This window comes from Myodes glareolus, chromosome 20 (genome assembly GCF_982192425.1).
Source record: "Myodes glareolus chromosome 20, mMyoGla1.1, whole genome shotgun sequence".
Classification (NCBI taxonomy): Eukaryota; Metazoa; Chordata; class Mammalia; order Rodentia; family Cricetidae; genus Myodes; species Myodes glareolus.
In genome coordinates this window covers 43902998-43929448 of record NC_142045.1, presented here as the reverse complement: position 1 = coordinate 43929448, position 26451 = coordinate 43902998, and the positions used below count along the sequence as shown (strand labels likewise).

Below are 26451 nucleotides of genomic sequence, written 5' to 3'. Positions count from 1 at the left end.
TGCAGCACCTTGAGGGCCCCACTGTGGTTCTCTGTGGTAATTCTGCTTTAGCTTCCCCTAATAGAACTCTTCTGAAGGGCAGTCACCTCAGCTTCCTTTCTACCGAGACCAAGACATCCATAATTTTATCTGACAGTCATGGAAAAGCTCCCTTACACAGTAAGGATTTCAGAGAATGATAGGCAGCTCAAAGATGTACAGGAAGCACACACCAGGATACTCACGACAAGAATGACGCCACATGTGTAAAGGACCAGTGGAACTTACCCAAACAGCATCTCTCTACAGTTCCTACGATTTATGCATTTTAAAAATCTCCCTTGAACTTAGTTGCTTGCTCACGGGAAAAATGACCCGCATTTGTATAGCCCATACTTAGTCCCTCAGTCAGTCCACATTTGTCTGTCTGGAGCCTCTTAAAAGGATCAGGAGTGCTCTTGTCAGAGCGAAAATATTAGGATTTTTAAACACACCAGCATTCCAAAATCTCAGTCAATATTTGGGTTTGACACCAACACACAACCCTTAAAATCAAGCTTTGGGCTGTTGAGTAGCTGTCACTACCTGCAAAGGTGTCTCTGGTACCAAGGAACCAACTTTTAACACCACATGGGATCACATCAGTATTATTAGGAGCTGTTTTGGGGGCACACACAGTGTGCTACTGCTATGGGCTTCTGCTAGAGCGGAAAGAAAGGAGATTGATGATGAATCAAGGGCAGAGGAGAGGCAGGAAGGGGGAACCAGATCCAAAATCTTCTTTGTTGCCGAGAGATCTCCGGCACCAACAAACACAAGGCTGATCTCACTCCCATAGAGGCTGGAGCCAGACTGCCCCAGGGGATGCCTCTTGGAAAGGGGAAAGCCACTTGCAGTGATATGTGTGCTTCTGGAGCTTGAATGATTAAGTCTAACCTCCAAGATAGGAAATGAAAAAGACTCCATAGGCAAGAGCAGCTGGTGCAGACACAATGAAGACATCAGCTCCTCTGATAACACAGAAGGAAGGGTGGCAGGCTGCTAAGCGAAGCCAGCCAGTGCATGGGGAGTGTGCTTGCAGGAAGAGGCTCTGGGATGGGAGCATGCTCAGTTGATTTGGCATTAACTGTATTCCATCTCTATTCTTGCATGCCCTCAGGACTGGGGAAAATGAAGCAGTTACCTCTGAAACCCCAAGCTGCTAATTTAAGTTCCCTGAGTATAATATAACCCAGATTCTTCCTGCATCTCGGCATTTCTTGTTTCTAAACTTATTTTTATATTCCACAATTTATTCCATTATGAGATTTGTTATTGTCAAATGAAAATTGCTCTTAACTTCTTCAGCAAAGGAATAGTTTAATTCTGACTTTGGTAAGGAACCTCAGTGACCTTATTTAGTTACAACCACAGTGGCATTGTTTTCAGTTTAGTCTGTTGAGATACTTTTGTCTTCCATATCTCCTGGGCTTGCTGTTTCTTATGCCCCAATTTCCCCGAGACTACCATAGTTTCTGTCTACCTTGAGATGGCCAGGATGCTGTCTTTCCTGGTTCTCAAGTAAGAATGATACACCCAGGCCTAGCCAATTATCACTATGGGTACAAATGAGCCAGGACTAGAGTCTGGAAGGTAGTCACTACTTAATCCAATGGGAAGAACCTGCGGACTATGGAGAAACCACCTCTCTTCTGAGTACTAAGGCTAGGAATTCATTTGGCTAACTATGCACAGAGAAAGTACAGGAATACGTTGGACATGAGTTATTTTAAGGCAGCCAAGACATGCATGCCTTTAATCCCAGCACTCAGGAGGCAGAGGCAGGGGCCAGAGGCTGTTGGATCTCTCTGAGTTTGGGTCCAGTCTGGTCTCCAGAGCAAGTTCCAAGACAGGGTCCAAAGCTACACAGAGACACCCTGTCTCAAAAAAACAAGAAACAAACTAACAAATAAATAGTACCTGAAAACTTGTTTTTTGAAAATGCAGCCATATATTATAGTAGCGGTGGAAACACGCGATTTCATTAATCATAGGAAAGTTTTTTTTCTTGACAAAATCCCACAGATTATCCCTGGGAGTTCCTGAATGTCACACAAGTTAAAGAGATAGTCATTTCTACAAATTAAAGCCATTCTCCAAGTCGCTGCTGTCACTTGAGACCACACTGGGAGCGCTTTCTGTGGGTCAGCAGAACCGTGGGCTTTCTGCAGTGAGCGCCGTTTCCCTGTGGAGTTGTGTAGACCTCCCAGATGACAGAACTCGGATCACCAGAACTATGTGCTGGAGAGAGAGGGCGACTGCTTCCCTGTAATGCGGGGATTGGTGCTTTTGATAGGTCACCCAGGAGCTGACTACATCCAAGGCTCTAAAATAGAGAAAGAGCGGAGCATTGTGAGCATCTAAAGTTAGTTTTCCTTTTCTTCTCTAACAATAAAGATGTAGTCACTGAATGAAGCTAAAGCAGCCTGGTTTATTCTTACGCTGAGAGGCTAGCCTTTTGAAGACCCGGCCATTTTCTCTACTCCAAGTGATTTGTATGCACAATGGTTTTCAAAAGCAAATCTTCAAGTTATTCTATCTAAGGACTTAATTTTAACTCAAATAAATTTCCAGTCTTCTGTGTTTTAGATTAAGTTTTACTTAATGGGAATATAGAATACTGACATGGTAAATAAGAAAATTCAAAATATAAGTGAACATAGAAAATCATTTTCTTACCTATTCAAATAATGCACACATTTATTTCCTGTGGAAGAAAAAGCGGCGTTCAAATATTAGCCATATTGAAAAGAATTTAAGAAACGTTCCCTTCACAAAAACCTCTGCAATTGTTGGCCATGAAGTTAACCTGATTGTGGACTGAGACACTTAGGAAGTTAGTCAAGCACATGTCTACGACTGTGGAGAGTGCTTCCAGAGATGATTGGCGCGCCTCAAAACCACTGAAGAGGGAAGGCCCACCCCAGATGTGCACAGCTGCCTTCCCTCTCCCCATGTGACCTCCAGCCAGGCCCAGGCCGTCAGGCAGACAACCCCACTTTAGGAAGCTTCCGGCAGGAACCCTCAGCATTTCTCTCCAGACAAGCTCCGGTTTTTTCCCTCTCAGACTAAGTGGTTGTTCCTTCGTGTGCTGAGGTTGCCATCAGGTTGGACTGAAGAACCACTGGTTTCCTTAGCCCTGCAACATGAAGACAGAAACAAGGGGAGGGCCCAGTTATCTCCCCCCATCTATGGTCTGCCTGCTTACAAACCCAATACCAATGTCTTCATAAGACACGGAGATGCAGGCAAGGCAGGAGATCTGAAGAAGACGGAAGACCTTGCAGGAAGCAGAGCTCTGCTGCTTCTGTGACCGAGAATGTGGCGCAGGGCCTGAAGCACTTGGTTAGATTTCTGTCAGAGCCTGTGGTGGTAAAACTTGTCCTGACAAAGCAAGCACTCCAACATTCCACCATTCTGTGGAAAAGGACTGCGCTACTCCCCGATTTCCACTCTTTATTTCCACCTTTCTCCCTTGGATTAGGTATACAAACATGTACTAAAATCTGTGGCTATTTTTATTTTAGTATGTAGCAATACTGTACCATATCTCAGTGATCTTTTATGGGTAGGTGTTTAAGTAGGTTCTTAGTGATTTCAATATTGTTCTGAAAGTGGATGACCATTCGGAATGAACCTCTGGGAAGCCATAAAATGCCGCATGAATTGAGCTTTGACTTTGAAGGATCAACTAATTGTTCTTCTCATTCTGCGTGAGGTTATGTCTATGCAAATCTACATGGGAAATAGAAAAAGACAAGATTTCCTGAGTAAATTTGGAGTGTAGGGACCAGAGGAAAGGGTAGAAGGGATAGGGAAGGAAGGGAGGGAAGCAGAGAAAAAATATAGTTCAATAAAAATAATAAAAAACATAATAGAAAATAAATGTCTAGAACGAGCAAACAAACAACAAAAAGTGGTAAATTGGAACAAGTAGAATGTGTTTCCAGGGCTTAGCAGTTGTCAACATCTGCCCTTGACTCTAATCTGCTGAGATATGTATTTCTTTTCCCTTCCATTTCTTCACTTCCCGTTCCATGCTGAGTCAGCACAGGGCAAATGTGAACCAGAAGGATGAAAACAAGTAATCAACTTATGACTTTGGGTACGCATTTTATTTTTTCATTTTATCTGGCATGCCTCAAGGACAATCAGACGTGGTACTTTCAAAAGTGAGCGTCTCTAACTAGGGTTCTTATGGAATCTTATGTGGAGTAAAGAGAGTCCCCAGTCTTAATCAGCAGAGGGTGTCAGCGACTCCTTCCAGGGTCTCACAGTTGCCCTCAGGTAAGAATGCTTCGGCTGGCTCTTTGGTTCTTCTAGCTCCACTCCCCAGTTGGTCTTGCTTGCAATGATTGTACCCCTGACTGTCACTGTCCTCTGAAGGGCTTACATGGCATTTCTTTTACCTGTTCAGTCCTTTCTCCACACCTCACCATCTGACCCTTCTTCTCCTAACAGAAAGGGCAGATTGTTTAATGGTTCTATTGTTCCGATTTTCACTTCCTCTGCTGTCACCAGGATTTGATTATGACATCACTGACGAAGGGTGAGAACTTTTCCAGTCTTGTTGGCACCTGACTTGGGTAAGTCCCAAGTCAGGATAAGGGGCACCCACATTCATGGACCATGCTGGGCTTCACAGAACTTTATGTCATTTCTCCAGCACTGTTTCTCTGTTACCTGACACATCTGTTACTGAAAGGCCTCACTGCTTCCCTTTAGGGAACTCTTCTCTCCTTCTCTTGGCAGAACACAGGGCTCTGTCCTCATGGCCTGGGATCATAGTCTTTATTTACAAGATGCCACTTGCTTCCCAGAATTCTACTTTGCCTCCGATGCTCTCATCTTTACTGTGACTTCTGGCGCGGGCTGTTTCCTGACACATGTCAGCCCCTGGTTTTAGAATTCCCGGATAAACAAATAACGCGTTCACTCTTGCACAGGCTCTTCCGGCTGTAGTGAGATACACAAAGGCTCCATGTACCTGACATTCACAGAGAATGTGGTGGTTTCTGTGGAAAACTGAAATAGTGCTAAGTAGTTGGAAGAACTTACTTAATTCTGTCCTTTGAAGAGTTATACTCATGGATTTGTTTTGAATCTAAACCCACCAATTTGTCAATACAGGACCTGCTGGTTTTATACCATCCGTAACTTATTTCAAAGATAGTCCAATTTTACTTGCCATCTAAAGGAAGTCATGTTGATATCACTGTTAATCAAAAATTAGCAAACTCCAGCTGCATGGGCCTGTTTAAAGCTGGGTGCTGGGTTGCTCTGACTTCAAGTTCATTTTAAGATCTCGGTAGAACAAAGCTGTTGGGGCCGTAGCAAACGATTCTCTGCAGCCACAGTGACAGGGCGGAACCTAATGAAGACAAACACCACCCTCCTCATCTAAATCTGGGGAGCATTTTACGACTTCCCACAGATTGATGAAGAAAGGTCCTTAGGCTTCCCAAACACAACATGACATTGAGAGATGACAAATAATGTTTCCTTTCCGTTTAAATGAAGCTAGTCTTCCAAATGTTTCCTGTCTTTATGCCCATTATGTCCCCTTTCCAAAGAAGCCGAGTCCATTTAGATAGTTCTCTCCAAAGAAGAGAAGCAGCTCCAAGTTCAATGGGTTTCCATGGCGTCAGCACCATCTGCAGATTGAAGACTTATTGTGCCTGCTAACCAGTCCCCGTGTGTTGGGTCAAAGAGCATCATACACAAGAAACTAACGTTCATCGTCTTTATATTTGCTTATTTCTGCCCCCCTTTTCCTACCAGCATATAAACGTCTTCTGTGTATCTGACCCCGGGAATTCTAGAACATCATCTCATGCAAACAGAGCGGTGACTAAAGACATCTTTAGAGTGAACAAATGAATGAGTAAATGAATGATTTAGCAATTCAAATTGGGAGAAAATCAGAGACTGGGATGGAGCCCAGGACTGCTGGCATGCTAGCTAAGTACCCCTCAATTACATCACTATCTTTTTCTCATGTTTAAATTCTGAGACAAGGGCCGCCTTTGATCTGATGCTGCAGCCAGGCAGTCCCGGGGCTTTAGAAGTTTGTGTCCCAAACTCCTAGCTAGCTGGGCTTCCCCGCCTGCCCTGCCATTCTTTTTTAAACTTCTGCATTATTTTTGGAGCTTGGCCCATATCCAGTTTCGAGCCATTGTTTCAGATCTATGGCACACAGAAACTGACAGCGAACTGCTGAGTTTTCTTGCGGAAGGAATCCGCAGTAACGGCAGCTCCTGAGTCCCTACGTCATCACTTCCTCATCTGCCAGAGGCCTTAGACTTGAGATAACAGGAGACTCGTGCAGCTCTGGACTTGGGCTTGAAATATATTTTCGGTCCCAGTTATCTTAAGTCGCTCCCTGATGCTAGATGGACTGACTCCTTGGAGATAAATCCCAGGATTCAGTGAGGTGCTCTGCCCCATGATACTCAAGAGAACAAGGCCTAAGAGTTGTTGTAACTGTAAACAACTTTTATGATTCTAAGTCAAGTCCTTGACCTTACCTGAACAATATCATAATATATTATTTCTTTAGTAAGCATAAGTATGTATTAAAATTAACCAAGAGTCGGTGTTGTGGTTAGATGCAGAGACGTGTAGCTGTAGATGGAGCCTGGATGGGAATTTAGTGGTGGGACTGGTCTTTTGTGCCTTCTCCACCATAGCTCCCACTCACACAGGCCAGGGGTCCTTCATTAACGGGAACAGTCGCTGAGGTGAACTCCAGAGCAAGCTCACATGATGGGACTCTGGCTTCCTTCCAGACAGTCCACTAGGAAGGCCCCACAGCCTTTCCCAGGCCCAATCCTGTCTTGTTTATAGTCGCTTTAATGATTATCTGGCCCTTACTGCTGGCACAGGGTATTAAATACCCCCATGGTCACTGGCACAGGTTTTAGCCACCTTTCCAGAGAGAGGGGAAGATGGAGGGGCCACATTTGGCCGCTGCTCATCCTGTTTACATCTGCAGTGTCTCATAAATCTGACAATTTTACAACGGGGCTACTGCGTCTCAGGGCCGGCCTGGCCGCCCATCCCGAGTTGTACTAGGTGCAATCTCACTTTCAGAGACTCGGCAGAGGTGGGCTCACTTCATACTCGGTAACTGTGCCCCTCACAAAGGTTAGCGTGCTGGAAATGTCTCAGGATGGCCTCAGAAATCATGATGGCGCATCCTCAGACAAACAAAGTGTAAACTAAATAGTCTAACTACAGTTAGGTCTAAAAATGCTACTAAAAGACAAGCAAAATTCTGTGCCTTCATTATGTCTTCTTGTGTAGTATTGGGACAGGTTATCAAGAGGGATCCATTCTTTGTCGTAGGAAACTATCTGATGTATTGGCTGATGTTCATGTGCTAGCATCAATCGAAGATGAGTTAAAATGCATCTCTATCTATGATCTTATACTTATTGTCCAGAAATAGAGGTTTTCTATGTCTTTTGGTACTTAGAACTGACCTGGACAATGAGTTATTTGTGTTGGGTTTTGTGTTTAGTTTTTTTTCCCCATGTATTATGAAAAGACAGTCAAATTTATCTACTCTGGATTATGGATCCAAGACGCTTTGTTTCAAAGCCACCAAGTAATAGTGAGTTGTCAATATTTCAAGTCAGATTTCATCTGAAAACATGAAAAAAAGGGTCTGTATTGCTTGTTATGTAGCAAAAAAATTGAAGAATAATCAGGAATTCTTCAGAATGAAGTGGAATTATTTATCAAGAAAAAATAAATTCATTATTAAAATAGGTAAAATAATAATAGATTTCATCTACCTTATAGAATAATTAAATTATGAGTTAATTGAAGATTTAAAGAGCTGCTGAAACTTACTTCCCAGGAAGTATCAACCTCCAAGGGTCAGCAAATAACTCAGCAGTGAAAAATTTCTGCCATTAATATTTTAATTTTATTATTATTTTATGTGTATGAAGATTTGCTGTGTACATATGTGTGTACATATGTATAGCAGTGCCCATGGAGGCCAGAAAAGGGTGTCTTAGCCTCTAGAACTGGAGTTACAGACAACTGTGAGCAGCCGTGTGTGTACTATGAGCTGAACCCCGGTCTTCTGTAAGAACAACACGCGCTCTTGAGAGATCAGTCATTCCTCCAGCTCTAAGCTGCAGTTCTCTTAACAATGACATGAATATCAGTAGTGGAACTAACTAACTGTGACTGGGTGGCAATAACAGGATGCACTACGCACACACGTCCTACATTATTTCTGTGTTGGGCCTGCCCAGCAGCCACAGCCCAGCGTAAACAGATCCAGACTAGAATCATCCTACAAAACAGTTTATTATCTGAAAGCATCAGAATTATCCAAGTAAAGGGAAGAGTAAGGAAATAGAGAGTCACAAAGGTCAATGAAAGCTAAATGTAACATGGGATTGGGCCCTGGGGATCATTGCTTACTATTGGTCTCTCTCATTGAAGAAATTCAGGTGAGATTTGGGCCTTTGATGGCAAACTGTGTAGGTGTAAAGTCTGTGGGTTGGGGGGCATAACACGATACCATTGTTTATAGGAAACACAGCTTAATGTACTCAAGGAAAAGCAGTGTGGATATCAAGTAAACAAAATAATAATAGGGTTTCAATTTTTCTTTTAAACTTAATGAACATGGATAATACATTAGTAAAATTAAAAACAAAAAATATAGTTTAAATTTGATGAACATTCGAGAAATTGTATTACATTATGTTTAAAGTCTTGATATCTGAAGGACACACACTCACACATACACACCACACACACACACACACAGAGAGAGAGAGAGAGAGAGAGAGAGAGAGAGAGAGAGAGAGAAACACTTGATATCAACCTAACAAGTATTGACAATGAAATTAATATTTGTCTTCAAGAGAAAGATACTAAATAATGACTTTTTTATATAAAGTGAACATAGCTTTTAGTCCTCTCAGAGAAGATGAACTGTAGGAAGTGAACATCAATTACTGGAGCTAGCAATTTAATTAGAATCCATATATAATAGTACAGAATAGACAGATTTAGTTCTATGTACATTGGTATCTCTTATGTGACTATTGGGCTGTCATCTTTTTGCACTGTATTTATATTCTGAAATATATTTTCTGCTATTTAAAATATGGCTGTTCATCTGGGGGGAAAAGTACTCTGAAAGGGCATAACATTTGTTTATTGATTTTTAAACTTGAATACAAATCCCTAGTCTGATTGGAAAATCTGTCTTGCTGTAGTAAAATAGAGTTTGACGCCCAGGCAATATGAATTATTTCCAGTTTGAAGTACATTGGAACTCACCCATTTCTCCTCCATTCTTGCTAGATTACCATTTCAGAACAAGCTCCGTCATGTGAGCCACACATTATTATGTTTTTGGTCTTGTTAGACAATGAAAATGTGGTCCTCACTGAACCTTAAAATGTTGCTTTATTAAATAACGGATGTGGAGCTCTACACTTTTGTATGGGACCTAAATATTTAGATAAGAGTTTATAATAATCAAAATATTGAAGTGTTGGTTGATTACTTCATGTTTGTTCTTAATTAACTTTCTGCCTCTTTCCTGTAGAATAACGCTTGTTTTGTTATCTTCATTTTGCAGCTTTGAGAGAAGATCTTCTATATCCCAAGCTGGCCTTGAACTCCATATGTAACTTAGGATGACCTTGAACTTCTCATTCTCCTGCTTCTACCTCACTAGTTCTAGGCCTGCAGACATGCATCATTATGTCTAGTTTTATATGGTGGTGGGGATGGGACCCAGTTCAGTACATACTAGAAATTTGCTCTACCAACTGAGCTACATCATGATCCCAGCATTCGATGTCTTGAGATAGAGTAATTGTTAACAGATCAATTCTTAACATGCCAGTGTAAGTTCAGTGTTGAAGGTCAATCAGAGATGGAACCATTCATAAAGGGTTAGGAGACCTCAATACCATGACAACCAATGTTTTCAATGACTAAAGCAGAGAACTGAACGCTACTCAGAATATCAACAAAAGAGTAGTCAGATTGTAAACCTCTTTTAAAAGACTGCCCTGCCCGTGGAGAACCAAGAGAGAGAAAGCGCAACATGGGGTGTAAAGTTCAGAGGTGTAACAACAGGAAAGATCGCCAGGAACTACAGGCGTTGGGACAAGGCCCACATCAAATCAAGCCCTCTCAGCAGGTACATGAGTTGCCTGCCAGTGAACTAGTAAGGATAAATGAAGTCACTCATTCTGGGCCAAACTAGTGGAGCTGCTTCCTGCTAACAGGAGACCACAGCCTTGGACTTGAACAAATCCAGATTGAAGTACACATTGGCAGTCCTCATTCTTGGCACTACTGGGTGCATTTTGTTATATCTGCATGGTAATATGAGCCTTCCATTTGAAGGTTTCAAAATGAAGATCAACATTATTTACCATTTTACAGAGGTCTACCAAGGATAGGTGACCATTTCTCCAAACATGAACCTCCAAATAAAGCAGAGGTAGCTTATAGTGAGTCAGCTGGCCAACACAGTTCCTGCTGGTCCTGCAGGCTGGGGTGTGTGGAAAGCCATTGTTTCTGTTGCTATTATTATTACTTTGGACATCTTGGTTTCTACGCTTTTGCCGTTTATACTTCAAAAGTAGCAAGGCTTTTCTTGATATCCTGTTCTCCCAAATTTGACCTTCAACCCCTTTTATTTCTTTTTATAATGTTAGCAGTGGCAGAAAAGTAAGATTTCCCTATCTAGCTCTCTCTCACACGCCATCCCATTCCAGCTGCCCTGTAAGAGCATTTTAACCATCCCAGTCGAAAACTGGCAGAAAAGGAGAGAAGGAAAATCGCAGAGACGATGAGTCAGAGTCAAAGCTCAGAATGTCGAGGGAAGAAGGCCTTGATGGGGAAGACAGCACTTGAGAAATGGAAGCCTCTAAGAAGGCACAGGGACCTGGGTTCCCACTGCTGCAAGGACAGGCATCTGGGGAACAGGACAGCAATAATCAAGGGGAAAAATGAGACTCAGAGGGAGTGAGAGCGAAGGGCAGGACACCAGTAACTCCGTTCTCCTGAAACCCTGAGTTATTAGAATGAGGAAGTACAGCAAGATGGTTAGCACAGGTCATAAGCGTGAAATGCAGTTCATACGACAAAACTCTATAGGAAAATCAATAGCAACTTGGTTAGTTTCATATAGGCCAGGCAAGCTCTTAGGTGGGTATTTTTATAGGTCATGGCCCTGGAGAAGCAGAGAGGAATGCCAGCCACTAGGTTTAAGGTACTAAAGCCTGTGGAAGTGAGACGAATAGGCTCAGACTTTCAGGCTTAGTTTTCATAGACGATTGGGAAGAGAAAATAAAAGCCATGGTTACCATGTAGAGTCTGCTCTCTTCTCTCAGAATCTGCCTCTATTTATCTCCTCATAGTCCCTATAACAGTCAGTGACATCAGACCTTCATTAGTTTCAGCAGGCAAACTTCTAGCCATTGGCTTCAGTCTCTGCTTGATGCTCAGGAGCTCAGGGACTTAGCAGTTCGTAACAATCTCTAAGTTACACCAGCATGACTGTCTTCATCACTATCTGCAAAGTCAGGGTCTCCTCATCTCAGAGATATTTCCTGTTCTTGCTACACTATGAACTTCTCTCATAGTAGACACTCTGTTTCTAGAAAGGTTCATTTGCCAGTCACTAAAATCTGCACCTATCTCGGGAGGAAGCAGTCCAGCGAAAGCCATGAGCCTTTTCTACATGCATAAGCTGAAGAAAATGTAAACCACCACCCAGCATTTAAAGCTTGAGCATGGCTCACCTGCCTCCTTCCTTCTGCTCTGCTTACTTTGGTATGTTCAGAATGGTGTGTCTCATGGGCATTCAGGAACATCCCTGGCTTGACTTTCCTTCTCTCCCACCAGATTGGCTTGTCCTGGTAATGTCTCCTTCTGGGAAAACTAGCTGGGTCTCTGTCTCTCTGGACACATGCATCACCCTTCAAACAGAGAGACAAGAAGAATTCCATCTGGAAGCAACAAAGACTGCCCTTCCTCAGGCGTTCAAGACTTTCTTTTCTTGACTGACCAGAATGGTTCTGCCTCTGCTGCTGATCTCCTCATGCACTGCACCTCAGTTCTTAGTTTCCATTTGAAAACTGAAATTCTCCAACAAATGGAGGAATCCAAGCAGATATCAATAAAAGAAGTTGTATGGGAATAAAAAAAATGATTTTTGGAGAATCGCAATAGTTGTGTCCTTAGAAGGCATAGTGTGTGTGTGTGTGTGTGTGTGTGTGTGTGTGTGTGTGTGTGTGTGTTGTATCTTCAATTTCTGGAATCCTTGTGTGTATTGGTACTCCAGAGGGATGTGTATATATCCCAGACTGTGGGAAAGCTTTGAGACAGATTTCTCGTGCACAGGAGCATGGGAACAGATGAAAAAGACAGTGAACAGAAGGTGTCCTGATTCTGGAGGGGAAGGATTTGCACTGTATTTTGATATATACAAGCTCTGCTAAGCAGCATCCTTCCCAGCTGTGGGAAGGATAAACACCCAGTCTGATATAGTGTGACGGTGAACTGAAGCCTGCAGTGCTGGTGACTCATTCTGAGGCTGTTGCCTTTGGACCGTTGAAGTTAAGGACCTGATAGAAACCTCTTACAGTATGGTGCAGCGCATAAGCCCAGGGAACCCCCAGGAAGAAAAATGGTTATGGTTACAGTCATAAAGATAGAATGTGAACCAGGAGCTAGGGAGCAAATAAATAGTGGAAAAGAATTATTTCCTTGGTATTTATGTTTGGACAAAGAATCAGTGAGCTCCAGGTGCAGTGGGAAACACTGTTTCAGAAATGAAGTAGAAGGTAATTGAGAGGGACACCGATTATTCATATCTTACCTTAATATGCATATGGACAAATATGCATGTGTGTCTACACACCCCAAACCCAAACCTAGAGGGGGTGAGAAGGAAGGAGAGAGAGAGAGAGAGAGAGAGAGAGAGAGAGAGAGAGAGAGAGAGAGTTATTGAGTCTTTGAAGAAGATTATTTCTGAATCAGAAAAGGAATTAAATTACTCAATATTGCGTCTTAATGACTGAGCAAGACCGCTGCTGAAGCTGTCGGGGGAACTCTCACCAGACATTGTTGATTTCAAGGATATTAGAAGTTTATGACCAGAAGGAGCCTGAGAAATCACTGGAGAGTCGTTTTCAACGAGAGGCCTAGAAACTGCAGATGAGATTGAAGTCAAAGGTCAGATTGGAATTCACCAACAAGATCCAATGTTTAATTCTCTGCAGAATACTGACGTAAGAAATCTGGTCATAGCTGACTTTTAATGCCCTATTGTCTACTGTGAATTTGTATTCACCCCTCTCATTGGATCATGAAGTAATGTTTTAAGACAAATATCTGTTTCCCCAAACTCCCATTATGGAAAGTGCTTGTCCACATAAGGAAGATGTCTTGTAAATCAACAGGTCATTCTTTTGCCCTATCTCATACTCCTCCACAATGGGGACACTGTGTTCTGGCATGCCAGTGGGTTTCCTCAATCTACAGTTCATAGAAGATGTTTCTAAGCTATCACGAGAAGACCCATAAATATCACAAACAATTTAGGAAAAGAAGCAAGGTGCCCTTGGTTCTTCATGAATTCCCGATTTTGTAGCTGTCTTCTAGATGAATTCATCTCTGCCTCCAACACCTGAGGTCCATCCTAATGGGGAAGTGGGGAGTTCACACTGCCTGTAGAACAACAAAACACAATGTGGCAGCCTACAAACTTTCCACGGATGACAAGCATGCAGAAGAGGTCAGAGCCCAGTCTACTATACACACCGTTTGAATGAGATTGGTTGGCTCTGAAGAACATGACCATGAAACCTACATGAGCATCCAACCCTTGTTTTCCTCCAGTGAACTCTTCAGGGAAAATACTTGGCACTGGAAAGGACGAGTGACTCTGAGCACTCGTGGCATTCTTGTTCTGTTCTTCTACCTCTGGTGCTCCAAGATAGACTGAGTTTGTGATAGATGATCAAAGGCTAGAGGTCAAGAAAATGACTCTGAAAACGAATGGATTCTTTACTTACTGTACTGTACTTAGAAACTACATCCTCTCACTGTTCCTGTTTCTTGAACTTGCATAGGAAAGTGTAATCTTAATTTCACCATCCAATGTTAATGTGCAAATGAAGAAAAAAGACACCTCGTTATGAGGTAGTGTTTTCTTCCAGGCAACATTCTGGTGATCAGATTGAGTAATTTACTTTATGAACATATGTTCAAGTGATGCTGCTTATAGACTGTGCTTTCCTGAAATAACTAACTGATTATCTGTGTAACTGATTGGCTTTTGATTCAGGAATACAGAGGGGTTTTGCTTCCAATTAAGGATTAGGGGTGGGAGGACAATATGCATGCTTTAAGGAAGCCCTAATTGTATAAGGTGATGTGAAGTCATGGTAACGTATGTTAGGATTGCATTTGTGTTCTCCTCTGGTGGCTTTATTCCTATCTATGTTTTCCATTTTAGTAGAGAACAGACAAACTACTTCTTTGCCTAAGAGAGGATATATCATGAGATATAAATTCTAAAGCAAAAGATTCAAGTAGAAAATCACTACAGAATCTCCCGAGGAAAAACCACAATTGTTTAAAGTAACAATTTTCTTGCTCTAAGTGTTGGGCTTTTAGGGGATTTTTCAATTGAACTAGAAAGGCAACTTCTCAGGATGCTGAGCAGAAAAGCTTGAAGTATCTCAGGGGCCACAAAAGGTCAAGTCTGGTTCCCGTCAACACATCAAGGAGTAGGAAGACCCCAGAGGGAAATGGTTTTATAATTCAGCTAGAAAAATGTTCCTTGTGTCACAAAGTGTGAGAGATCTTCAATGAGACAATAAAATCTTAGGAGTCAAGACTGGAGCGATGGCTCAGTAGTTAACAGCACTTACAGCTCTGTCTCAGGAACAGAGTTCAGTTTCCACATTCACATCAGCTGGCTGAAAAAAGATAGTAACCATTGTGGAATAATCCTCTTGTACACTGTAAAGATTTTGCACTTGAAATGGTTTAATAAAACACTGACTGGCCAGTAGCCAGGCAGGACAACCAAGCAAGAAGAATGATGGGGAAAAGAGGGGCAGAGTGAAAAGAGACATAAGCAGGCCACTGAGGAAGCAAGACATATATAACATGAGGAAATAAGTCATGAGCCACATGACAAAGGATAGAACAGAAATAAGGGATAATTAAAATATAAGAGTTAGGTAGTAATAAGCCTGAGCTATTGGTTGGACATATAAGTAATATTAAGCCTCAGTGTTGGTTATTTTGAAAATGGCTACTGGGACAGAAAAACTCTTTCTAAGTAACTCCAGCTCCTGTCCTCTGCCAGCAATTACTCAGACACACATAAAATAAATAGTTTTAAACTTTTAAATAGTTTAAAAATACTTAGGAATCAATGCTACTGTGGCACACCTAGACAAAATGCATATGCATCATAATATGGAACATGTAGGATGGATGGGAAAGTTAATCCTAACTAGTGTACAGCAGTACACTAAGAAGAAATGGTGTTTTAATTCAGTCATACAGAAGGTTCTCTAAGGACACTGGGGGAGGGGAGCCCCAGGACTTCAAGATGACTAGACTATTGAGGGAGCTACTGTCCACTGTCCTTGAAGACATTCTGTGGATAAGAGTGGCAAGCAACTCCAAAACGTTATTAATAACAAGAGAATAGAGGGTATTCAGCCATAACCTCAGCCCATAGAACACACACACACACACACACACACACACACACACACACACACACACAAACACAGAACTCACAGGACTTAACATGATACCTTCAGACATGAAGGTCTCCGCTGGACAAGAGGTCTACTGGGAATACCAAGACCAGCTCAATGGTACCTCTGGAGAATCAAAGTTAAGAGCCTAAAATTAATGCGGGTGACACAAATAAAGCTTCTGGAGTGAGAAATTCATAGATTTTTTTTCTTAAGCCACAGTAGCAGAAGTTTTTTCCATAACCTGTATTTAGGAAATAGAATCTCAGAAAATAATCCCTGATTTTCATTTGACAGATGATCTTCACATTTCCAGTGAAACTCCTCCAATCAACACTGACTCACACAAATGCATTGGTTTGTGGCTTCACTTTTCATTTCAAGAATTAATGTCATGATTAATTCACTTTACCACATAGGAATATTTTGTCCTAACACTGGAAATGAGACTCTCCTGTGAACAAATCAAACCATATTAAATCTTCCTCAGCACTTTGAAAATGAAACAAAACTAACAAAACTAAAACTCATACTTTCCCTAGATCAAGATTTCACAAAGTCTCAAGCCCTAAAAGCAGGACTTTTTGTAAAATCTGCCTTTGAGTTAAATGTGAAAGCCAAACTCTAAAATGATGGGGACAGAATCCCATCCCCTCTCCCTGACACACACACACACACTCACATCTCCCTTATGGCCTGGGATCTACAGTGTATTGGTGCTCTCTGTCACATCCTTGGCAGGACGCTCCAAACCTCTCCTCTCTTCACCCCTGCAGCCTGCTGGACTTCAGAAGCTGATTCTACCATATCCCCTTCCCCCGCCACCTTTCACCCACCATCATTCTCAATTCATTATCCTCTTGTTCAAGTCCTAACCCATTCAAGCTTCTTCCTTTTCTTAAGCAGGGGGTTGGCTTTGTCTTCGGTGCTTTGCACAGAGGGGGCTCGTTTCTGCGTCTGTCTCCCTTGATCAGTCATGGAAACCTTAGGAGAGGAGTAGACTTGACTCCTTGACTCTCCAAAGCCTGCACAGATCTGGCATAAGGTGGGAGCTGTGTGGAGGAGCATATGGCAGATGGCGACGGCTATGTCGTGCCCTGCCTAGCTGCAGTCCTCCAACGATGGTGGTCCGAGGCTTTGTGTATTTTAAAACTTTGTGTAGTGAAGTCAGTGGCTCAGTCATCCCACTGCAAGACAAAAGTTTACATTTCTTTTGCATTTCAACGAAACACTTTTTCTTTTAAAAAAAATGCTGAATATTTTATCTTATAGATATCTCTAAGAAGTGTGTTGCCTGACAAAAGGAGGCACCACTGTTTTATGGGTAATTAGAAAGCAGAGCTACCTCAAGTGTTATTAATATTGTGTGTGTGTTCTCTTAGGCAACTTGATATTTTTAACACGGACAAAAAGGCACTAGGAGAGAGATGCCAGTGCCTGGCACTGCCTGAAAGACTGGCTTCATGGTCGTTATTGAAATGTGCCATTCTGGGCACAGAAAGGCATTTAAGCATTTTCCTCTCTAAACATTTACCAGAGACAGAACTTACAAATGTTCCCTATCTCCTGAAGGATGTATATTATAGTAATAAAAATGAGATGAAGAGTGATATTTAATTTATTTCTTTAGGTCGACAATATGCATTACATAGGGTATGATAAACTTTAGATTATATTTTAGCTGTCAACTTTGACATTCTAGATAAAACGTATATAGGTAACAGAGAAAAAAGACATGAATTGCAATTTCAATTCACAAAAGTAGAAGAACAAACACATTCAAAGCCAAAATGAGCATCATGACTTAGAATCACGGAAAAGTAACAGGAATATTCCTCACATAATTCAGTGGGCAGATTTGTTCTCTGGATGTTGGGAAAACGTTTAATAGAGTGTGGACTTCCCAGCTGTAATGAGGGATGATTTAGAAGGTGAAGCCAGCCATGGCCATCTCCTGACTTCACACTCCAAAGACTGCCAATGCCTGCAGTTAATGAGGCTGCTTGGAGCTGTGCCCTTTATTAGCCTGGCCCTGGGAAGCCGTGTTCCTCCAATGTTTTAAAGACACAGCTTGCCAGTGCCCTTGTCCTGCCAGCCAAGAAGACCCCTGTATCTTTTCTTTACGTGTCACAGACACTATTCCCACTTATTTGGCTTACTGGTGATGTTGGCATGTGTTGCCACTGTGGGAATGACACTTCTGTCCAGCTCCTTGATAGGAGGAGGAGCTAACAATGACAACTGTCTCATAATTCCTAGACAGTGCTTTCTCCACCACTGCTATGTGTCCTGCCCTTCATGGCCAGTGAGTCACAAACATTCCTGAAACAGCTGACACCGGGAGGATGCGAACCTTACGTGTCTTCATATTGGACTTCAAATGCCAGTTATATATTTGTTGTTGGATTTTTCAAGTATAATTCACTAAATTATAGTGGGTAAGATGTGTCCATTGTAGCAGACACTTTATCTACTAGGGGACGCATCCTTAAGTTTTATTCTGTAGCTCAGTGGATTTTGACAAGTTCTTCAAATTGTGTTATTATTGAAAGAAGGCTTGGTGTGGTGCAAATAAATAATGGGGTTGTTACTAGAATATCACATAATACTGAAGAGAACATAATTGTTATACTTAGGAAGCAGAGAGAACATTCTCTTACTGTATTTAATGTTTGGCTTCCATTCCTTCAGTTGTACCATTGTAGAGCACCCTCACTGAAAATATAACCAACCTTTTCTTTTCACGTGTATGAGTGTTTTTGTTGACACATATGCAGGTACCACACATGGGGTACTTAAAGAGGTAAACTATAGAAAAGAAACCTGCCATTGCCTCTGAAAACCTACATATTTCATCAACAAAATGCGCAATAGTGTTTTTATGTCTGGCCTTGGTACCTAATCCCCTTCTCTTTTCCTTCACCAATTTGGGGCTGTACTTTAAGTCTTTAACAACTGACTGTACTAAAACATACACAGTCTAGAAAGAGCAATGTGGGGAAGCTGATAGAATAAAATTAAAAGGAAGGGCCTGGCCTGAGGTCTGCCTGCTGACAGCTAGCCCAGGGTCCCATCAGCTACGATGGTGACTTTAGCTTGTATGTTATTGTTTGTGACTCCTGTTGAACTTTTTCTTTGCCACAGTAGTTTTTTCTCAGGAGTTCCTTTAGCAATATGTGTGCATTTTGGTATATTCCTTTGAATAAACAAGAAAAGAACCATTACATAAGGAGGTGCTGTGCTTACATGAAGGGTGAGTACTGTATACTGCTAATGAGAAGATGGAGAAATGGATAACATCCTCAGGTGTCCCCTGGGAAGTGCTCATTTATTGAAAACAGTGGTTGTGTGATTATTTATGCAGAAGGTGTATGAAAGACAGGAGTGGAACAAGTGACCATTTTCTCTCAATGAACACACACACACACACACACGTGTGTATACATGGTTGACCTTGGAACTACTTGAACATGGATCAGTGGATGCACAGAGATGGAGTTGGGAGTCAAATTTCATGGTCCTCAACTACTGCAGGAGCAAAAGCCAAAAAGTTGACTCAGTATTTCCTTACAAGCTTGAGTCGCTGTTACACAAGGTGCTTGGGGCTTTTGTTCCATGACCAGAGAACTTAAGAACAAGATGGACATTGTGCCAACCCTCTTTTCTTTCCCTAAAATCTGCAGTATGAAATTGTTAAATTCAAAGAAGAAGAGGAAGAAGAAGAAGGAGGAGGAGGGGGAAGAGGTTGAGGAGGAGGTGGAGGAGGAGGAGGGAAGAAAGAAAGAAAGAAACTTAGAAAGAAAGAAAGAAAGAAAGAAAGAAAGAAAGAAAGAAATTTAGCCTTGTGAAATACTGCAGCCATGTGAAGAAACTGCATAGAAAAAAGGGATGCTATCTGTGAAAGCCAAGCCATGCATCCTCTTACATCTTCCATGGTAAACACTTTCTCAGGTTGAAAACACACAGGTTCATGCTTGTCGTGCTTCACTCTCCAGAGTCTCTTTTGGTAGAGCATGTAACCCCCTGGCAGACACCACACGCACAGAAGAGAGGTTGAGTCCAGGTGCCTACTTCCATGAGTCAGAGGAAGAAGGTCTGCTCATTATGAACAAATTGGGATGAATTCATAACAAGAAATTCTCTTTCCTTCTCATTGATCTTTCACTTATATCATATTCTCTGTCAGTGAAAACGGCCAGCTAGCTTATAGCACTATGAAATGGCACATTTTCATTATTGATCATTAATGACATAAAAATGAGAGTCAGGGAGGGCAAGGTATGTGTCTATGTTGTATATGGACATTTTTCTATGTGACCTTGAGCTTTCAGGGATTTCTTTCCCCATTTAGGTTACAGGAAAAGAAACAGATGTTTACCACCCAACTTTTGACTCTTAAATAGATATGTTGATTGTGATTGTACAGTGTAGGATACTATAACATGTTAAATATAAATCCATGCATCTATAAATGGTTGTATATGTACATCACTCTTTTTGGGTTCATTGAAAGACCTAACTGTATGGATATAGAGACTAATATCCAAGATAGAAATCTATAAAACCGCAGGAACTAGTTTACAAAATGAAACTGAAGAACAAAGACAGAGTCGTTGTGTTTTTAATCTCCAAAAGTCAATTGACATACTTTTTGGCTCTGAAAACTAAATGGTTCAGTCATGAGAAGAAAACAGCATATTCTTTGATGATCTCGGATTGGGGTGTCTCACCTTCTTATAGCCAGTGTTTGCCAGTAATTATTTTCTAGATGAGGTGATTTATTAAATCTAGAATAGCTATTACTTTTTTCTATTAACAATAAGCCTGCTAATTTGCTACTAATTATTCTCTAATCATCATTATTAGATTAGAATTGGTTAATCCATTCTTAATTTTCAATGCAACAAATAAGGAAGATTGACAATTTACTTGAAGTCACTACCATCAAATGAATTAAACTTTAATATTGAGGGTTGAAGTATAAAGACATGTGAAGAAAATAAACTGCTTTTTGGAGACAGGGTTTCTCTGTTTAACAGTACTGGCTGTTCTGGAACTTGTTTTGGAGACCAGTCTGGCTTCAGACTCACTGAGATCCACTGAGATCCTCCCAAATGCTGGAATTAAAGGTGTGTGCTACCACTGCCCGACCAAAAATCAACTTTTTAAAAATTACTAATCACTTTGCTAGGATAAAGAACTTTCAATGACGTTCCTATCCCTGGCACTATCCTGTAATTTTGGTTGTAAATTTTTGAATACCTTCTGCCTCATTGAAGTGTCATTTTACATAGACACTTTTCTATAACTTTCAATACTGGGCAGTGTGCATGCTGCTTTTCCCAGTAAAATGTTACACTTGGTGAAGACAAATCAACCTCACTTATGAAGAGAGAGAAGCTGAGTTGGAATGTGCATGTGCACTGAATACAGCTTCTTCAGAATGGATTGAGTAGGGGTTTGTACTCAAGTCCTTCCTCAAAACAGAAGAAAGAGGAGAAAGTGGTGCGGGAGAATTATTTGTATTCTGTCAATCATGTATTTTAATAAAATGCTGATTGACCAGGCAGGAAGTATAGGCAGGTCAACTAGACAGGAAATAGAGGCGGGTCAATGAGAACAGGAGAAGGCTAGGAAGGAGGAAGCCCATTCCTCCATTCCTGGCCAGACCACAGAGAAGCAAGATGTAACCTGCCCCACTGGAAAAGGTACTGAGCCACATGGCTAACACAGACAAGAATCGTGGGTTACTGTAAGATGTAATAATTAGTTAATAAGAAGTCTAAGCTAATGGGCCAGTTTATAATCTAATGGAGTCCTGTGTGTGATTTTCTTTGGGGCTTGCCGGCTGTGGGGTACTGGGCAGGACAGATACCCCAACAAGCCAGCCCTTCACGTTACGTACTTGTATACTAGAGTCTCTTAGGGCAAAAGAGAGCCTCAGAAACCAAAATGAAAACAAATAAAAACACCCACTTACCCAAACAAGGAGTAACAGTGCAACACTGATCTTGACATCTGTCTTTTACAAACTAGATTCCCAGTTCAAGCTGCTCAGGAGACCTTCTGAAATCCAGAGGTCCACATCGCCTGCATCAGTTCAATGTTGTATTGTCCAAACAGTGCTAGTTTCCAAGTTTCAACATGTATTTACAGAAGGAAAATTAAAAGTCTCCTTTTTTCCTCCCCATAAATGAACAGAGCCATGATAATCACTTTCTAGAAGTTTCCTAGAATCACTCTGCTGTTGATATAAAACACAGCTCTCACCTCAGAGGGAGTCAGAGATCTTCTCCTCTGAGCCAGTGATTCACCTTGGCCAGTGATTCTCTTGGTCCAGGAAGAGAGTTTTAGGTGGCCTTGAGTGACAGGTTCCACCAAGGAAGCAGTGACCCAACTTTTCTAGACACAGAACAAAAGAAAGCTATAGCAAAGCATTTACCAAATGCATTGGTGGGCATCAGGTCGGAGGGTGGTAATGAACTAGGAAACGCTTAGCCATTGATTTTAGACATTATCTGATAATATTCTTTTTTTAATTAAATCACTACTTGGCCCATTAGCTCTAGCTTCTTATTGGCTAACTCATTAATTTAACCCATTTCTATTAGTCTGTATATCACCACGAGGTTGTGGCCTAATCTGATAATATTCTTAACTTCCGGCACAGTGGAAGTAAATTAATAGTGTGTATTTCGTGATTGACTCTTTTTGGAGCACTGTAAACAAATGTGCTCACCTAGATAAGGTAAAGATGACAAACAAACCAAGGATACTGCCCAGTCACTTTCTGAACCAAGGAGCTAGCTTGGGTTAGTTACAAGGGTATAGGAAGGGTCACTCAGCAGCATGTGTGGCTCAAGGGCAGTGACATCAATACAAAGCCTACCCAAACATGGGTCATTACTCGAGGCAGCTACATCTGTGAAGGCTTTCCGAAGACCCTGCAGGCAGCCCCTCTGACTATAGCAAGTGTTCCTGCTTTTATTACCTTGGCAAGAGTACTTGCAGATTGGATAAGTTCTAGAACTTTTCTAAGACTTGTGGCTTATTTATTTCCTGCATTGTAGAAGACTAGCTTTGATGAAATGCATGTGAACCAGGGCAGGAGCATAAGGATTAGAATTATTAAACAAAAGGAGCAGAGGTATAAGAGAAATAAGAGACAGAAACACAGAACAGCATCGAGGGACACTCAGAGAATCCACCTGGTTTATTTTCCAAACAGTTATATAATTTACTCCAAAAGGGGATGAGGATGCAGACTGTTAATGAACAGACTTCATTAACATGATATAAGGAATAGAATTGAGTTCTCTGATCTTCGGTCAAGCTGGAGTGGATCCACTTCTATACCCAAAATACAAATTGACCACACCCTAGGTCAGAATCTCTCCCTTATAGCCATATCTGTTGTCAACAACTTTGAGAGAACTAAAACAAGTTCAAACTCTCTGACCTCCAGTCAAGGTGGAACAGGCTCGTATCTGTAGGTCCCCACACTGACTTATAAGTTTTCTTGACTTCCTAAGTTTTTAAGAGCCTCTGATGAGAAAGGATTCTTCAATCCTGAGAAACTAGCTGTTGGCATACAAAAGAGTTCCACAATAGCCTGGAATGGAGTATATTTATTTAGGGATAAACTCACAGAAATGGTAGTGATCCTCAGTCCTCTGTGTGTTCTGGGAACTGGAATCAAGTCCAGCAGCCAAGAGACCTTTGCATGCATTTCATCTGCATTTATAGTACATGAGACCATGCCCAAAGTGGGCCGGTATCTTAAAGGCTATTAGCTGAAGGAGTTCCCACAGCAACTAGCTATAAAGCATCTGCCAAATTAGTGCTTTTCAAAGGTTGTTTTTGATAGCCACAAGGATGCTGGGTTACAAAATCAAGGGTGGAAATTAGCTACCCAGAGGAGTACAGTTAGAATAAGATCATTTTTGCATCTTGTTCTGCAGCACTCTGGTTGTACAGACATGGAGTCTGTGGCAGTCTACCAACCTGCTCAGTCTTATCAAAGGCATGGTTTTCTCAGGGACCTTCAGGTCACAGTGACTAAGCAAGTGAACATCACCAAGCTGGGTCTGTGAAGGCATTACCAAGTGTTAATATCTCAGTCTAATTGAGGATGCACATGTGCTCCAGAACTTCTAAGCAAAGTACAGAATTGGTGAACGACAAGAGATTTAAACCAAATTAGTGCCTCCTAAGTTCATATTCTTAATAGTCTGTCAAACCTCTTCAAAACATATGTCAGGAGGAAATGGTGGTACAGTAATCTGTAGATAAGCAACTGAGACGAAAAGGCTGAAACACATTTTAAACTGTGTTTTAAGAGAGCTTCAACTATTAGGCAGGAAAACAAAAGGAAAGGTGTAAAGTAAGAAAAGCAAGTTTGAATTTGTATACAGGACCAAATGAGAAAGAAAAGCCTGGGTAGGGGGAGCTGAAATGAGTTAATTGATACAGAGCATAGGACTTTGGGAACGTGGGCTTCAAATGAGAGCAGACACAAAGCAATGGCTTTAGTATGAAGGTACCTGCTTCCTGCGTGGAGATATCAAGGTGCTGGAAGAACAGAAGCCCCTGAGATACTGGGCCACACAAGACACAAAGGAAGAATGAAGATTTGTGCTTGACTTCAAATTACATTTTGCAAGAAACAGCCTAGGAATATTCTTTCTCTCTCTCTCCCTCTCTCTCTCCCTCTCTCTCTCTCTCTTCCTCTCTCCCCCCCCCCTCTTTTTTCCTCTCTTTCTCTCTCTCTCTGCCCCATATATTTCTTTCTTTCTCCTATTCTTCTGGAGCTGCTGAGACCTAAAGGTCCAATGACTTTCCACCCTCACCTCCGTGATTCTGCAGGGTATGATCATTTGGAGGCAGGGCGTTCTTTCTCACTTTCCATCATGGAGAAATTTTAAGATTTCTTTAGACAGGATGGTTCTGTCCCCTCCTTTTTATTCACAGTAAGGGAAGAAGAATTGGAGGCTTCAGGGCCAAAGACAACAACACTGGCCTAAATGCAAGGAACACTTAAGCTTCTACCAGTATTTGCCCTGAGTACGTTTGTGCCTAGGATCTTGGGTGATCAACTTTGCTACTAGAACTATGCTTTTAAACCACAATCCTGGGGCCCAACTTTCCAGAATACCATGAGGAGCTTTGATCTTTGTGTGAACATCGATGGCCGAGTTTCCTGCCTGGGCTTTTCCAACATACTCTTGAGTGTCTGTGGAAAAATTATACGGGAAATGTGCTTTGCTCCCAGATTCAAACTGGGCAAGTCTTGCTCACGAACTTCATTGACTTAGTGCTACTGGGCTCACAACCTTTGGACAGATTGACTTTCAATGTCCTCTTAATTTTGTCCATAACTGTCTGAAGCAAGACCATTTTAAAGTTCTGGTTACTGTGTTTATTGACACTTAATATTTCCCGCTCTTTAATATTTCCCGCTTAATATTTCTCGCTCTTTAATAGTGAGACCTCTGGCATTAAGTACATTTTAGATAACTATACTATTTAGAGGGCAGACAAGCTTCAGGTACTTAAATAAGTTCACTTCATTCATGCTAAACATGGTTGTGCTAATTTCTTAGTTCACAGCCAGTTTAGAAATAGCTTTGTTACCTTTAGTTGAACAGCCAGGATGTCTCCAAGGCTGCTTTCGTGTGTGGTGATGGTTCTAGGGACCCAGGTGTCCTTCCTCTCCCTTCCTGTTCACAGTCACTGCTTCCCCAGGGGGACACAGGGGCGCGAGGCTCGCCACAGTTGAACATTCAGTCATTCTCTGGAGTTCCTCTGCAGTTCACACCTTACAAACATGCAGCACACTCATAAATCCTAGACTTTACGAGTGTCCCTTTCCCCACAGGAGTCACTAACCTCACAGGAAGGGTGCGGCGACACTCCTACACAGTTTCGGGATTTACACGTCTGTGGTGAAGGTGGGGTGTGAATTACTGAGAACCCCACCAGTGTACTAAACCCTTTAAAGGGCGGGCACGCCAAGATGGTTTTCTTAGTCTGAAATCTAATTCAATTGAGAATGGGAAAGGGGGCAAAAATACGCCGACATTGAACCCGAGATACCAGCCCTCTGCCTAAAAGGAGAGTCTTGATGCACCTCTCCTCATTTCACTTCATATGACTCACTTGAGGGACACAGGCGGAATATTCTCAGAGCAGTACAAGGTCTAAATTATACACCATGACCCATAGCCACCAGTGCCTTGCTCTTCGCATTCAGATAAAATGTAATATTTCGATGATGATTATGGCTTCTATAAATTGCTTCGGACAGTATATTTTATCATCCATAATGGGACATTATTCAGAATACATGGGAATACAGTTAGTAACTATATAGAGTGACCAAAATTTGCATGCTTAATAATTTGGAAACTTAAGAGCTACAAATAAAGTGCTGAATGGAGGTTGGCCACAGTAAGCTCACCGTACTAGGTTACGCTTTAGAATAGCCAGAACAAATAGTTATTATGTTTCTCTTTTCTCAGGCGAAAAGGATTGACCAAGCACCTTGTAGTCTGCTATTGAAGTGTGAGCTATTTGCGCATTTGTTAACATAGCCATCCAGAGCAGAGTCTCCCTCTTGTTTGCTGTTCCTGGGGAATAGTTGTCTGAACTT

At 41.7% G+C, this 26451-nt stretch overlaps 1 long non-coding RNA gene across 1 annotated transcript; it reads right to left on the bottom strand.

Annotated features, from left to right (window-relative positions):
* Positions 1–1935: 1935 nt before the first annotated feature.
* On the bottom strand, positions 1936–25590 carry LOC146890045 (uncharacterized). The gene is made up of 2 exons (XR_014999246.1): positions 25434–25590; positions 1936–2344 (listed from the first exon to the last, which is right to left on the bottom strand). It is a non-coding gene; the product is annotated as an uncharacterized LOC146890045 (long non-coding RNA).
* Positions 25591–26451: the final 861 nt, after the last annotated feature.